General features: G+C 38.2%; 1 long non-coding RNA gene across 4 annotated transcripts in view; it reads left to right on the top strand.

The window, feature by feature from the left end:
* LOC129444675 (uncharacterized) overlaps positions 1-12,953 on the top strand; it is a 188,125-nt gene that overhangs the window by 57,591 nt on the left and 117,581 nt on the right. For 3 of the 4 annotated variants that reach the window (XR_008644563.2, XR_012359970.1, XR_008644560.2), the window contains exon 5: positions 5,351-5,510. The exons of the other annotated variant lie outside the window; for it this stretch is intronic. This is a non-coding gene — a long non-coding RNA (uncharacterized lncRNA). Of the gene's footprint in view, positions 1-5,350; positions 5,511-12,953 lie in introns of those variants that run through there. 4 annotated transcript variants of the gene reach the window in all.

The following is a 12,953-nucleotide window of genomic DNA, read 5'->3' on the forward strand; positions in this document are numbered from 1 at the left end:
GTATTTTGAGAAATGTTTGTAACCAAATCGTTTGTGAATCCCATGCATTTACTTCCATAGTAGGAAAAGAGAATACTATGGAAGTAAATGGGCTCCACGAACGGTTTGGTTACAAACATTTCTCATAATATCTTCCTTTGTGTTCACCAGAAAAAAGCAATTCATACAGGTTTGTAACATAATGAGAGTTCGTAAATGATGACAGAATTTTCATTTTTGGGTGAACTATCACTTTAAATGTTTTATTTTTTGTTCAACTTAATAGTTATTTTATAAAACATATCCTCAAAAAAAATCATAATGTGAACTAATGCTTTTTAGTAAAGAGTACTGATGCCAACTTAATTTGTCTACTTCACCAGCTAAAGTTTTTTTGTTAATATGACTTGTTAAGTTTCATCCTTTGCAAAAACTAAAATAATTTTGTGCAACGGGTCTCCACGAAAATTTCTAGTAAAGTCAACTAATTCGGGTTGAGAGTGCACACACGCGCAAACACAGACTATCACTCATTCCTCACAAATTCACCCTGAGGTGAGACGGAGATCATTCATATTTAACAGCACGCAGACGCACATTTACATTAAAAATGCAGAGTGGTGTCTTTTTAATCCAGACACGGCTATATTTATTATTAAACCTTTGTCTTTAGGGTCAGATCACAAGATTTTGGTTGTCCGTCAACATTACTGCTCACTCAATCAGACTGACACAACATCACACTGCTTTAGATTTACCTTCATTCACCGCTGCCCTTCAAAGTCATATAAATACATAGCTGAAGATTGGACTTCTCTGATATTCTTCGATTACTAGGTACTGTTTATGTAAATATTCGGCAAATGCTTGCTATATTTAGTGAGTGTATGTAAAAAAACTGGGGTTTATGTAAATCTGGCATTAAATTGTACGTCAACAGCAGCGAGTCAGCCATTTAAAAACTCTTGACCTGCCCCTCGACGCCATCTAGAAATCAAATTTGTGTATTTACGGGGTGAGTGGCGCATATCATCTGCTTCCTTTTATCATGCGTGTACAGACCTGGAATAGAGGGCTGTGTGAGGACATGGGTTTGATTTAAAAACTCCATGTGCAGACTCTTTTTGTCCCTGCCTCTGGTCAAAACATAGACTTCCTGTCCTTTTGTTTCTGTTTTTTAAATAATCTTTTCATTATAATCTATTTATTATTTTTTTGAGTCAAGCGCCAGTTGTATGTTGAAATGAATTACTGTTCTCAGGAAAGAGATCTGTTTGCATTGCTGTCGCATTTTGTAATGCACAACAGATATTTTGGGAATTGCAGCCCTCACATCCTTAAACTTTCAGTTTGATTTGTTTATCTTCAAAGAAAGTCTCAATGCACACCTCTTTAAGACTCATGTACTCTGAGACGTACACACACCTAACATGAATTATGTATTCATTTTGTAGCGGCCAAGCTAAAGCAGTCATGAATTCGGTTACTGTGACTTTCTTGTACTGTTTCCTTGTTTTTCCTTAAGGTTTCACTTAGACAGCATCATTTAAAATATAAGTAAATGTTATTGGTAACACTTTACAATGCAGTTGCATTTGTTAACATTAGTAAATGCATTAGCTTACATGATCTAACAATGAAAAATGTATTATTTATTGATGTTGTTAATGCTAGTTAATGCCAATGTAATTGTTAATGTTAATTTGCTGTGCATCAACTAATGTTAACAGTTTTTGATTTAAAAAATGTGTCAGTAAATGCTAAAATTATCTGGAACTATTATTAATAAATGCTGTAAAAGTATTGTGCAATGTTGGTTCATGTTAGCTAATACATTAACTAATGCTAACAAATCCAATCTTATTGTAAAGCGTTACTGTGTTATCTGTGCGCTTAATAACAGATTGCATAAATGTATTTCACCTGAGTACATTTACCATATGGATTTAAGAATTTTGCAGACACAAAGGTGCTTTTGAATCGGCTTTTTGGAGTGTTAGTGGTGGTAAGGGGCTCTTTGATCAGTCTGCCTCAGTGTTCACTGGAGCCTTTCGCATATATATGGAATTTTTGAATATCTAAACCATTATTTAGCATCTAAATCAGTTCTGCCTGTCTGACTGATGGACAATTTGAGCGTGACCCACGTCTCTCTGCATGTGACCTATACTGTCCACATTCTTGCGTATGGTTTTGGATGTTTGGTCTCTTTTTCCCGACACACTCACGATTTCAACATGTTTTTATTTTATTTTTGCATTCATGAAATATACATGCGTCAACAATGGCTTTTTACATGCCTCTGTGTACAATTACTGGAGTGGCCCTGCAATGCCTAGCTTTGTCATGAAGGCACTTAGTTCATTCAGGATTTGCATAATTAGTTTGTTTGTAAATAACAAATTAACAATTCGGCTTAATTTACTAACAATGCCATTTTAATGCATTAACAGTACTATATATATACTATATATATATTCACTAATGCACTGTTATACGCTGGACATTGAATATGAATGTAGAGACTACATGGAATATTCAACATTGTAAAACACATGTTTGGCTTTTTGTTAATTTTGCTAATTCTTTTTTTTAAATCTAGATGATTGACCCTTTTATACAGTTGCCCCTACTAAAATCTTTATATTATTAAACAAAAGAAAAAAATCCAGCTACCTATTAATTCTCAGCTGTCTGCTCACAACCACAGCAACAGTGTGTGATTGTCATTAATATGCACCTAAGGGTCAGTTGGCCAGCAGGATTCGATAGGCAGTCGCTTCTCTTTCCTCTGGAGCTCTGCATGTAAACACACAATGATTTTTTATTAGATGTATGAATTTTTATTACTGTGTAAATGGATTCATTTTCTCTCTCTTTCCATCACTTCCTTGCCTGTGGAGAACACACTGAGTCCCAGAGCTGTTTAAGACAGAGAGTCAGGATTTAAGCTTGTGGCAGTCCACTTGGGAGCCCTAGATGAGTATTTAATTCTCAGACTGTGTGTGTGAGAGCCTGGAGGAGAGTGAGTTTGATAGACTCCATTACCCAGTAACAGTCTGCATGTTTGTGTGTGTGCATGCATGAAGCTGTGTGTGTGTGTGTGTGTGTGTGTTTGTGTGTGTGTGTGTTTGTGTGTAAGACTCTATTACTGAGTGAATCTGCATGTTTACTCAACTGTACAGCACTTTCCTTCAGTTTCCATTACCTGCACCACCTGCTCAATAGTTCTGTGCAAACACACACACACACACACGCACACACACACACACGCACGCACACACACACACACACACACACACACACACACACACACACACACACACACACACACACACACACACACACACACTCATGCTTGCATATGTGAAATATCTGCAGCACACTGATTGATTGCACAGATGGAATGAGATATGATGTAACGCATGCACATAAGTACACAAAGGTGTGAACGACATATATGTAATATGTGACTTTGTCTGTGAAGTTAAAGGATTAGTCAATTTTCTTTAAAAAAGTCCAGGTGGTTTACTCACTACCATGTCGTCCGGGGTGTTGGTGTCTTTCTTTGTTCGGTCGAGAGGAGATTGTGTTTTTTGAGGAAAACATTCCAGGATTTTTCTCATTTTAATGGACTTTAATGGACCCCAATACTTAACCGTTTTAATGCAGTTAAAAATTGCAGTTTTAAAGGACTCTAAACAATCCCAAACAAGGCATAAGGGGTCTTGTCAAGTGAAACGATTGTCATTTTTGGCAAGAAAGATGAAGAGGATGCACTTTTGGGCCACGGCTTCTCGTCTTCCTCCGTTCGTGTGGCGCGGCAGAGCGGCCTCACGTAACACGTCAAGAGGTCACGGATGATGTATCGAAGTGTGGAGAAAGAGGACCGTTCTGACGTTGTTGTATGTGGAATGATACTAATTAATGTCTTTGTGTCAGTTTATTTTTTAAAATAGTCAGCAAATGTGCGTCTCATATATGTAACATGTGACCTTTCAACGTCATTGCGCAATTACGTGAGGTCACGCTGGTGCGTCACAGGACCGGAGAAAGAAGAGAAGTTGTGGTTTAAAAGTGCAAATTTTAAATTTTTCAAAAAATGACAATGGTTTCGCTAGATAAGACCCTTATGCCTCGTTTGGGATCGTTTAGAGTCCTTTGAAACTGCAATTTTAAACTGCATTACAACGGTTAAGTGTTGGGGTCCATTAAAGTCCATTAAAATGAGAAAAGTCCTGGAATGTTTTCCTCAAAAAACATAATTTCTTCTCGACTGAACAAAGAAAACATCAACATTTTGGATGACATGGTGGTGAGTAAAATATCTGGAATTTTTTTTATGAAAATGGACTAATCCTTTAAGGCTAAAGTCTAAATCAGGTCATAATCTAGTTATGAGATTAAATCAAAATTATGCATCAAAATCTAAGTTTTAGCAGTATTGTGGAGATTCATGTGCATAAAATAACCCACTTAAAAATATTTGACACGTTTCATGAAAGAGATGCATACTTCATACTGTTGCAGTCTCTTTAGGCAGTGTCAAGGGTCAGCGTTTGTGTTTTGTGTCCATAACCTCTGCTTGACTGCTGATACTCATAAATATCACCTGACGTCTGCGAGCAGTTTTTCTTGTCAAAATGAAAAAATAACAAGTTGGGCTCTGTTTCATACTCTGTGACTCATTACCCCAGTTAGAGAGGCTGGGTGTCAGTATATCACCCTGAGAGCTCCATCACCTGACCTCAAACTAGAACCCCCACATACCTCTCTATGTGAGAGTGTGTATGTGAGAGGGAGAAGGTGGTTTATGACCTCTGAGAGGGATCTAAAGACCTCTGAGGGTGTATGTGAGTTATGGTTGGACCCAGTGGTTACTTGTGGTGTGTGTGTGCGCGCGGGCGCACGTAAGAGTGCAGATGAGTTATGGCAGAGTCCAGTGGCCGCTCTGATGAAGGGGCATCCGAATTTATGGCCGTGCCAAGTTCACTACTTTGACTTGGATACAGAGCAGACCCTTAACTTGAGAGCGAGATGGGCACACCCCTCTATTAACACTCTTACGGAGTTGCGTGTGTTTTGTGTCATCTATGTCCTGGTATGACAGAATTGTGAGAAAATGAGATGCAAGAAAACTATTATTTATTTATTTGTTTGTTTACACATCAAGACTGCTTATTGTAATACAATGTATAATTTTACTAAAGTCAAATATTTATTAAAAATGTAATATAACAGTCTTTGGGAAATTGTTAATACCCAATAGAAATATTTATATTGTTGTTAGTTTTAATGGGATTGTCATGTTGCTCTCGTGTTTCAGCATTGCTGCCGAAGCCTGTAATAATGTTTTCTATTTCTGTTTCAGAGCCAATCTCACATAGACATGGACCACTAATGGGCATATCTATATTGGGAGATTTTGTATTGGACAACCAGAGTATGTATAGATGTGTGTGTGCTGTTTGTTTGGGCACTCTTGAGAATAGAGAGTGAGGGAATCAGTGAATAAATAGCACACACCGCTAGCTTCCCTCCTGTGTCTCATTGCTCAGATCTGATTGCAACATAAACATGGCGTCTCAATCCAGACTGCCCTTTCTAAACGATTTTTCACACAGCCAAACAAAGGGCCAGTGAAAGCATAATGACCTACACATCAAAACACTCGCATGCACAAACACCCAAGCTTAGCTGTCACAAAGCAGACCTCCGCGGACGAGCACTGACACGTTTTTACACTTGTGTTAAGATGCACACTAATGCACAAATTTTGATTTGTATTTGTGTCACTTTGGTCCCCTTCATACATGAATTTAAGTGAAGAATTTGATAATGGACCACTGATGAGAGGAAAATGTGTGTTTTTTTTGTATGCATGTGTCTAATTGATGATTGAAGTGATGCATCTGTGTGTGTTGTTTGTAAGTGGGTGTAGTGAACTCACTTACCCTAATCTCACCTGTCAGCTAGAGATTTTTGTCTCTGATCGCCCGTTGATACTCGGACTTCTTCAGCGCACATCCTTTATCGCTATGGAGACATCTGGCAACTCGATGGTTTTTAGACAGAGCACTGGCTGCTCTACATTAGAAGCTAATAATACACCCAGTCTTCTGAAGTTGTGCCACAGGAAGACAGTAAACCCTTTCATTCTTTCCACCCCCTTTATTTTAAACAGTCGACGAATCCGTCATATCTGGAGAACAGGTGGCACTTCCTCTGTGTCCCACAGTGCTGAAACTCAACTTAACATTTCTTAACATCACAGAGATGCTGCTAATGCTCCGTGTGCCCCGTGCTGTATTTTTAGTAAGGAGAGCTGTGCTTTTCTTGGAAAACCGACATACTGACATATCCATGCACTAGAACAAAAAGAGACAGGATGAAGAGATTAACCGTTTAAACAGTGATGATAATAATACAGAGCTTTTAATAGTGAAAAGCTGAGTGAGTTATTACATCTTTCATTTCTGATTATTTTCCTATTTGCTTTCTGTTCTAATTACAGGGTTCCCACAGGTCCTTGAAATCCTTAAAAGTTTGTGAATCTGGGGGAAAAAAATTCAAGGCCCTGGAAAGTTTTTGAACATATACATACATAGCTACAGATCATTGAAAGTGCTTGAATCTATTTCATGCAAGAAGTTTTCTGGAAAAAAATCCATATTATTCCCTGTGTAAAGTAGGATAATATCATTCAAATTCTAGACTTTTTAAGCACACGTGCTAAACTGTTCACTTTAAATGCTTATATTTTCTGTATGTGAATGTTGATTCATACCAAAATGCTTTTTTGCATAGTTGTATTTGACACATGAAAACGTCTCCGGTTATATATGTAACTGTTGTTCCCTAAGAAGGGAACAAGACGCTGCGTCTCCCTTGCCATACTTCCTGTAACAGTGTCCCCGTAACGCTGTCTTTGGCAATATTTCAGATAGCGACATACTTCCTGGCTCCCGCGTCACCCTGTCTTTGTCGTTAAGCCTCACCATTGGTTGAATTTGATATACACATTCAGACGCACTTACCCCTGGAGGCGCCCCCAAAGTGTCACCACAGTGACGCAGTGCGAGTTCCCCTTAGAAAGAGAACTGTAACAATGTATCTTTAAAGGTAACTCGATGAAACCTTGCTCTCACTTGAAATGTGTACACATTTAGTCCTTGAATTTGAGGTTATTGGACCTGGAAAGTCATTAAAAGGTCCTTGAATTTGAAGTTGACCAAGGTGTGGGAACCCTGTAATTGGTGTTTTCTCTTCTTTTGTAGTAAATATTTTCAATTTGAAAAAATGACTTGTCAATTAGTGCATTAATGTTTTAGTGAAAGGCTGGAACTTCTTAATTTTTCGAACTACTGTAGTATTCAGGAGGGAATAAATGTAAAGGGTAAGCTTCAATGACCTTTAGCCGTTTTAGTAATATGTTGGGGGAAGGTGTGTAAGCATGGTGTCCCTCTCTCTTGCGATTGCAGTAAAAATACCAATTAACCCAAACCAATTAGGAGTAGCTCTTTAGTACAGAATGTTACCCCCTCCCGCACTTCCAATCTGTCCAATCTTCTTTCTGTTTGCATGCGGATCTGTGCTTGGTTGCATGCAGTGATTTGGTCTATGTGTTTGTTTACAGTGTGTAAGATTGTAAGCTTAATTACCAGGCCGGGATAAAGCCGCAGGAGCCGTCTGAAACGCAGCCTACTGCGCATGTGGGTGCGCACACACATACGCCTGCCCTCTTCAGCCATTAGTTTCATGTATGTTTGGTTTTCTTCCCCCCCGGTGGTTAATGCATGGATGCCGTCGAGCGGCACTGTCTCATGTTTAAAGGTGTGATCAGGCCTGATCTCAGATCAGAGGTTTGTGGGAGGAAATGTCCTGCTGCTGTAGGGACCGGGTTGTATTGTCCTTGGCTGTGCTTTATCCTCCCTCCGGCCCAAACCATCACTTCTCTATACCAACCCATCTGAAGTACAGCGCTGCCACTCTCTAATGATGTTACTCGTAAAAAATATTGCTGTCAGTAAATTCTGGGTTACTAGTTGAGGATGGACTGTTGAAGTGGATTGTTATAGTTGATGAACATAACATATTATTAAATGAATTTGCAAATATTTAAAATATCTGGATTTCATAGATCTCACATTTATATATTTTTATTAAGGCAACTGTACATCTTTGGCCACCATTTCTTTTCCGTTTTTTACCATATTTAAAAGTTAATATTGACATCACACAGAATATGTTTTCGTCTGTCACATTACAAGCAGGATCAATGCTACCCTGATAATAAACACTAATATCTTGTTATTTTGATAGGTCTGTTTCTTATTTCATGTTTGCTCTGTTTTAGTTGCTTTTGCGCTCTGATAAAAGCCAATACACCTGCTTTTATATTGTTTAACTGTTTTATAATTCGATATGCTGTTATCATGTAAGCTTTATTCATTCCCAAATGACATTACTATTGTTCTTCCTAAGCCTCTCTTATAAGTAAAAAAAAAAGGCTTGACGTAGACCTATATTATGCAGGGCATAGTTGACGCAATATTTTAACATTAGCTTTACCTTTCTAGTATATATAATTTATTTTGTAATTGATGGGTGAACACACATTTCACCTGTTATGTAAATTAATGATGAATTTACATTCATTGTTTACATTTACAATTTACATTTACATTCAGAATTTGAATTCAGACAAGGCATTTGATATAAATTTGAATAGTCGAGTCATCTGTTGAGAACAGACAATGAGACCAGAGAAAAGGAAATGAGAGAAGAAAAGCACCATTGTGTTTCCATTCAACATGTAAAGAGTGCATTGTTGTAATAAAAAGCCTCAAAATGAAAAAGTCTATTCACTCAGTATATCAAAAACACTATACGGTTATTACAGGTTTATAAGAGGTTATTTTTCTTGCTGTTTGGTTCCAGCTACCTTCATTAGTTCTCTTGTAATCACCTCTCAAATATGGGTAGGTTTCTTCAAAAACGCAAAAAGCTGAGATAATTCCATTTTTATGAAGGACTTTTGATAGAGATCAGATTCAGCACTATTTTCAAAACATACACAGAGTTGTTACTCTTTCACGTGAGGCGTTTCTTCCGGGTTGCATAAGTTGTGGAAGAGCGTCATCTGGTGGATAATAGTGGTATTGCTGAAATCCGGAAATACTCGTCATTGGCATGGAAGCGTTTTCTCATAATTGACGAGTTAATAATTGACGTGCCCGGACATGGTTTAGTTAATCGCACCCTGGCCGGCTTGCATAGGTGGGCTCAAGTGCGGTTCACTTGGGCTCAGGTGCGGAACGCACTGTGTGATTGCAAATCGCGCCAGGGCGCGGTTCAAAAGGAGAGACGTCCGTCGGAGCCAATGGTGTAGTGGACAGTGCTCCGACATATGGTGCAAACGCACTTCCGGCGACCAGAGTCCGATTTTGAATCCCGGCTCGAGGTCCTTTGCCGATTCCATCTCCACCCTTTACTTTCCTGTTGTCTCTCAGTTACGTACTGTCTATCGATAAAGGCAAAATGGCCCAAAAAATAACTTTAAAAAAAAGGAAAGACGTCAATTGCGCCTCCACTAACCTTCATCTGCCTTCGTAAAAAAATCTTTTGATGCGTGCAGTAGTGTTACATGAATGTTTTGGCTGCACACGTAACAGATTATCTAAGCAATATGATGCCTGTAGGAGGGGCTGTGTGTCATCGCGCACCAAACAACTCAGAATAAAAAAAAAACACAGACTTAACGTTACGATGAACTCCAGTGTTAAGAGAGTGCTTTACTTCGTTTTCTTAAAAAAAATCGCATCCTAATGATGAAAGCATGCCCGGGCACGCATCGCTCAAGTACAGTGTTCACGCTAAAAACAAATGGTGCTAAATAGCACTAAAAGTGTTTCTTGGCTCGTAATAATTTTAAGTGCCATATAGCACCGATGAAGTGCCTGTGTAGCACCGGTGTAGAACCATATTGTGCTATGTAGAACCATATGTGGTGCTATATTGGTGCTATGCTTCATAGGTGCTATATAGCACTTAAAATGGTTCCTCTATGATTACGAGCCAAGAACCACTTTTAGTGCGATTTAGCACCGTTTGTTTTTAAAGTGTATATAAGTGGGGGAGTAGGGAGGGGGACAATCGTGTTGGGGCTAGGTTTGGTTGGGTTAGCCCTAATGTGAGTGCTCCCTAAAGGGGCTTATTTGACGATAACAACCGGCTGCCTGTACATTATCCCACTTATTACACAGGCTAATTACCTAAGTAAGGTACGGAACATTAAATATTGATTTGAAATCATTTATTTGCTCATTTTTAATGAATGCAGACCTTCCGCTAGGAAAACTCGTTTACTTTGGTTTCAACATAAGGCAAGACGTTCAAATGTCACAAACACACTATTTAGTTTAATAATTATATATGTTATAAAAAGACATGTTTATATTTGTGTAATATTAAACTGTACCTGTCAAAATGATTTGCAGCATCCAGTGTTATTCGTTTCAGGCAGTTGTTATCCTAAAATAACATACCATAACATAGTGAAGAAGACCATAAGAAATTCAAAAAATGTTTTTTTTTTTTTTTTTTAAGAAAAATGGTTCTTCAAAGAACTCTTTCATAACCTTTGTTTGTAATAGTTAACTGTATTAGTTTTTCCTTCACCTCCATCAACTATTCAGTATGTACACTGTTGTTTCTCTCTGTGTCGTGTCATAAATGTTGAAAAAGTCCAACACACCGGGAGAAAAGATAAAGAAAGAGAAAAAGTAACATGCTTTAATTGTTTGTGATTGATGCCTTGACTGTCTCACTCACTTTCTATCTCTATGACAAAATCAAAACATTTTGCGTTTGGAGCTCAGTATCAGGCAATATCAAGGAGCGATGTAAATTAGCATCTTTGCTTTTGAATGTTTGTTGGGTAAGTTCGCCTCACAGCCACGAGGCTTCAAAACAAAGTACAATTTCAGGGATGCTTGCTTGTTTGGCAGAGTGACACACAAGTAAATCGTAATGATTGCCTTGTTTTAGCATTTCTCTCTGTCTGTTTTTCACTCACTCGCTCTTTCGCTGACTGAGAGGCAGCTTAAACCAGCACTGCGCTTTCAGAACTTAAGGAGTTTTGAAAGTTGAAAGAGCTCTTTTTCTCAGGAGCCAGTGTGATGTTTCCTTTACGGCTTTGGTGTCGAGACTCCCAGACGTTGCTATTATGCCAGCGATGATAGTCTGCATCTGACAGCATTCTGTACTAGAACTGGCAGCTTGTGTGTGCGAGAAAAAGAAAGAGCGAGAGCGTCATGCTTCTCTTAAGAAATACACTTTTCTCTCGCACGGTCTTTAAAGAACCTTGTTAAACACCGAGCGCAGCAGCGAAAAGTAAAAAGGAAACTTTCAGAAAACGGTTGTAATCGTGCTTGGCAGGTTGGAGGATGTCAGGGTGAATTTAGAGATGTGTTTGCAAAGGTGTCGTTTAAATGTTTAAAGTCTGACCTTGAGACGTTTTTCAGTCGGAATTGTGTTAGCGCTTCTGCCTTCTGTCTCACAATGTGCTGTGGAATCACAACATTGTTTATTCACTTTGATTTGTGGAAGGTGCATGCAGGAGTATTGACAAAAGATATCCAACCCCCAAACCCAGATGTGCTCTTCCGAGGCATCGCCAATGATGCCTGTGTGTTTCGTATCTTAGCGCCTTATCAAAGAGCCTCGTGATGTTTTTGTGCTGCCCTGCTTCTGCTCGGTAAAACATTGATTAACTGTATGTTTGAGGGCAGCTGACATGTTTTTGAAACATAAACCGCTTTTTATTCATGTCACAGTGTTTTTATCTTTTCTTACCAAGTTAGTTTTTGTTCTTGGAGGATAAAACTCGTTCATATATATATATATTTTTAACTGATCATAAGAAATATCCATGTATGCACATGTGCACATCAAACACACATTGCACACTTCTTGAAGTTTATGGATGTAATGTGAAACAGATCACATCCACATGCATGGACACTTATTCTAAGACAAATAAGATGCATTGCTTAGCATATTTACATAAATACGGACACACATGTGTAGATAGTAGATACTTGTGTGTGGATGTCTATAATGCATAAACATCACAACACATTCGGCTAGCACTTAGCAATAACGTTTCAATAATTAAAATTAATAAAGAGAAAAATGAAAATTCTCTTGTTGAACCTTTATAAATTTCTTTGTTCTGATAAACACAAAGGAAGATATTTTCAGGAATGTTTGTTTACAAACATTCCTCCAAATATCTTCCTTCGTGTTTATCTGAACAAAGAAATGTATACCAGGGTTTCCCGCAGCACTTTGCAGTTCGGGCGGCCCGCCTAAGCTGGGAAACCTTACCGCCTTAACTAAGTCATCAAAAAAAAAAAAATGTTGCTGCACAAAATGCCATCAAGTGCATCTCGGAGAATAGCGTGGACGCGGTTCACAACGCAAGCGAGCACGCGCACCACACGGCCGAAATGAGAGTAAGTTAGCTGGTGATTTTGTTGTTTGAGCAACCTTCTACATAGGTTGCACATGCCTGTTGATTTGATATAATTGTTGAGCGCTCTTGCTCATGTTATTTATGTGCATTATTTACATGCTACAGTAGTTACACTCCTTTAGGATAATGTAATTAATAGTGGGAAATAATCAGTTTTTACAATCTTTGTGCTATCTATTCTGTTCGCCAGACGTTCTACAACATCTGCATCAGTTTGTGTTTATTAACCCTTTAGTTTCACTTCATCACACAGCTTTTCCAGTTAGATGTATTTGTTTAAAACATTTGAATCATTAATAATCTAGTATGTTTTGATTTTCTGTCATAGTTTCTTCAAAATTAAGTTATATTTGAGTGTTTTTAATAAAAATATTTTCATTTTCATCTTGACGTATACGCTAGGGCTGCACGATAATAAGAAAATATGCGATATGCG

Source organism: Misgurnus anguillicaudatus, chromosome 21, assembly GCF_027580225.2.
Source record: "Misgurnus anguillicaudatus chromosome 21, ASM2758022v2, whole genome shotgun sequence".
Classification (NCBI taxonomy): domain Eukaryota; kingdom Metazoa; phylum Chordata; class Actinopteri; order Cypriniformes; family Cobitidae; genus Misgurnus; species Misgurnus anguillicaudatus.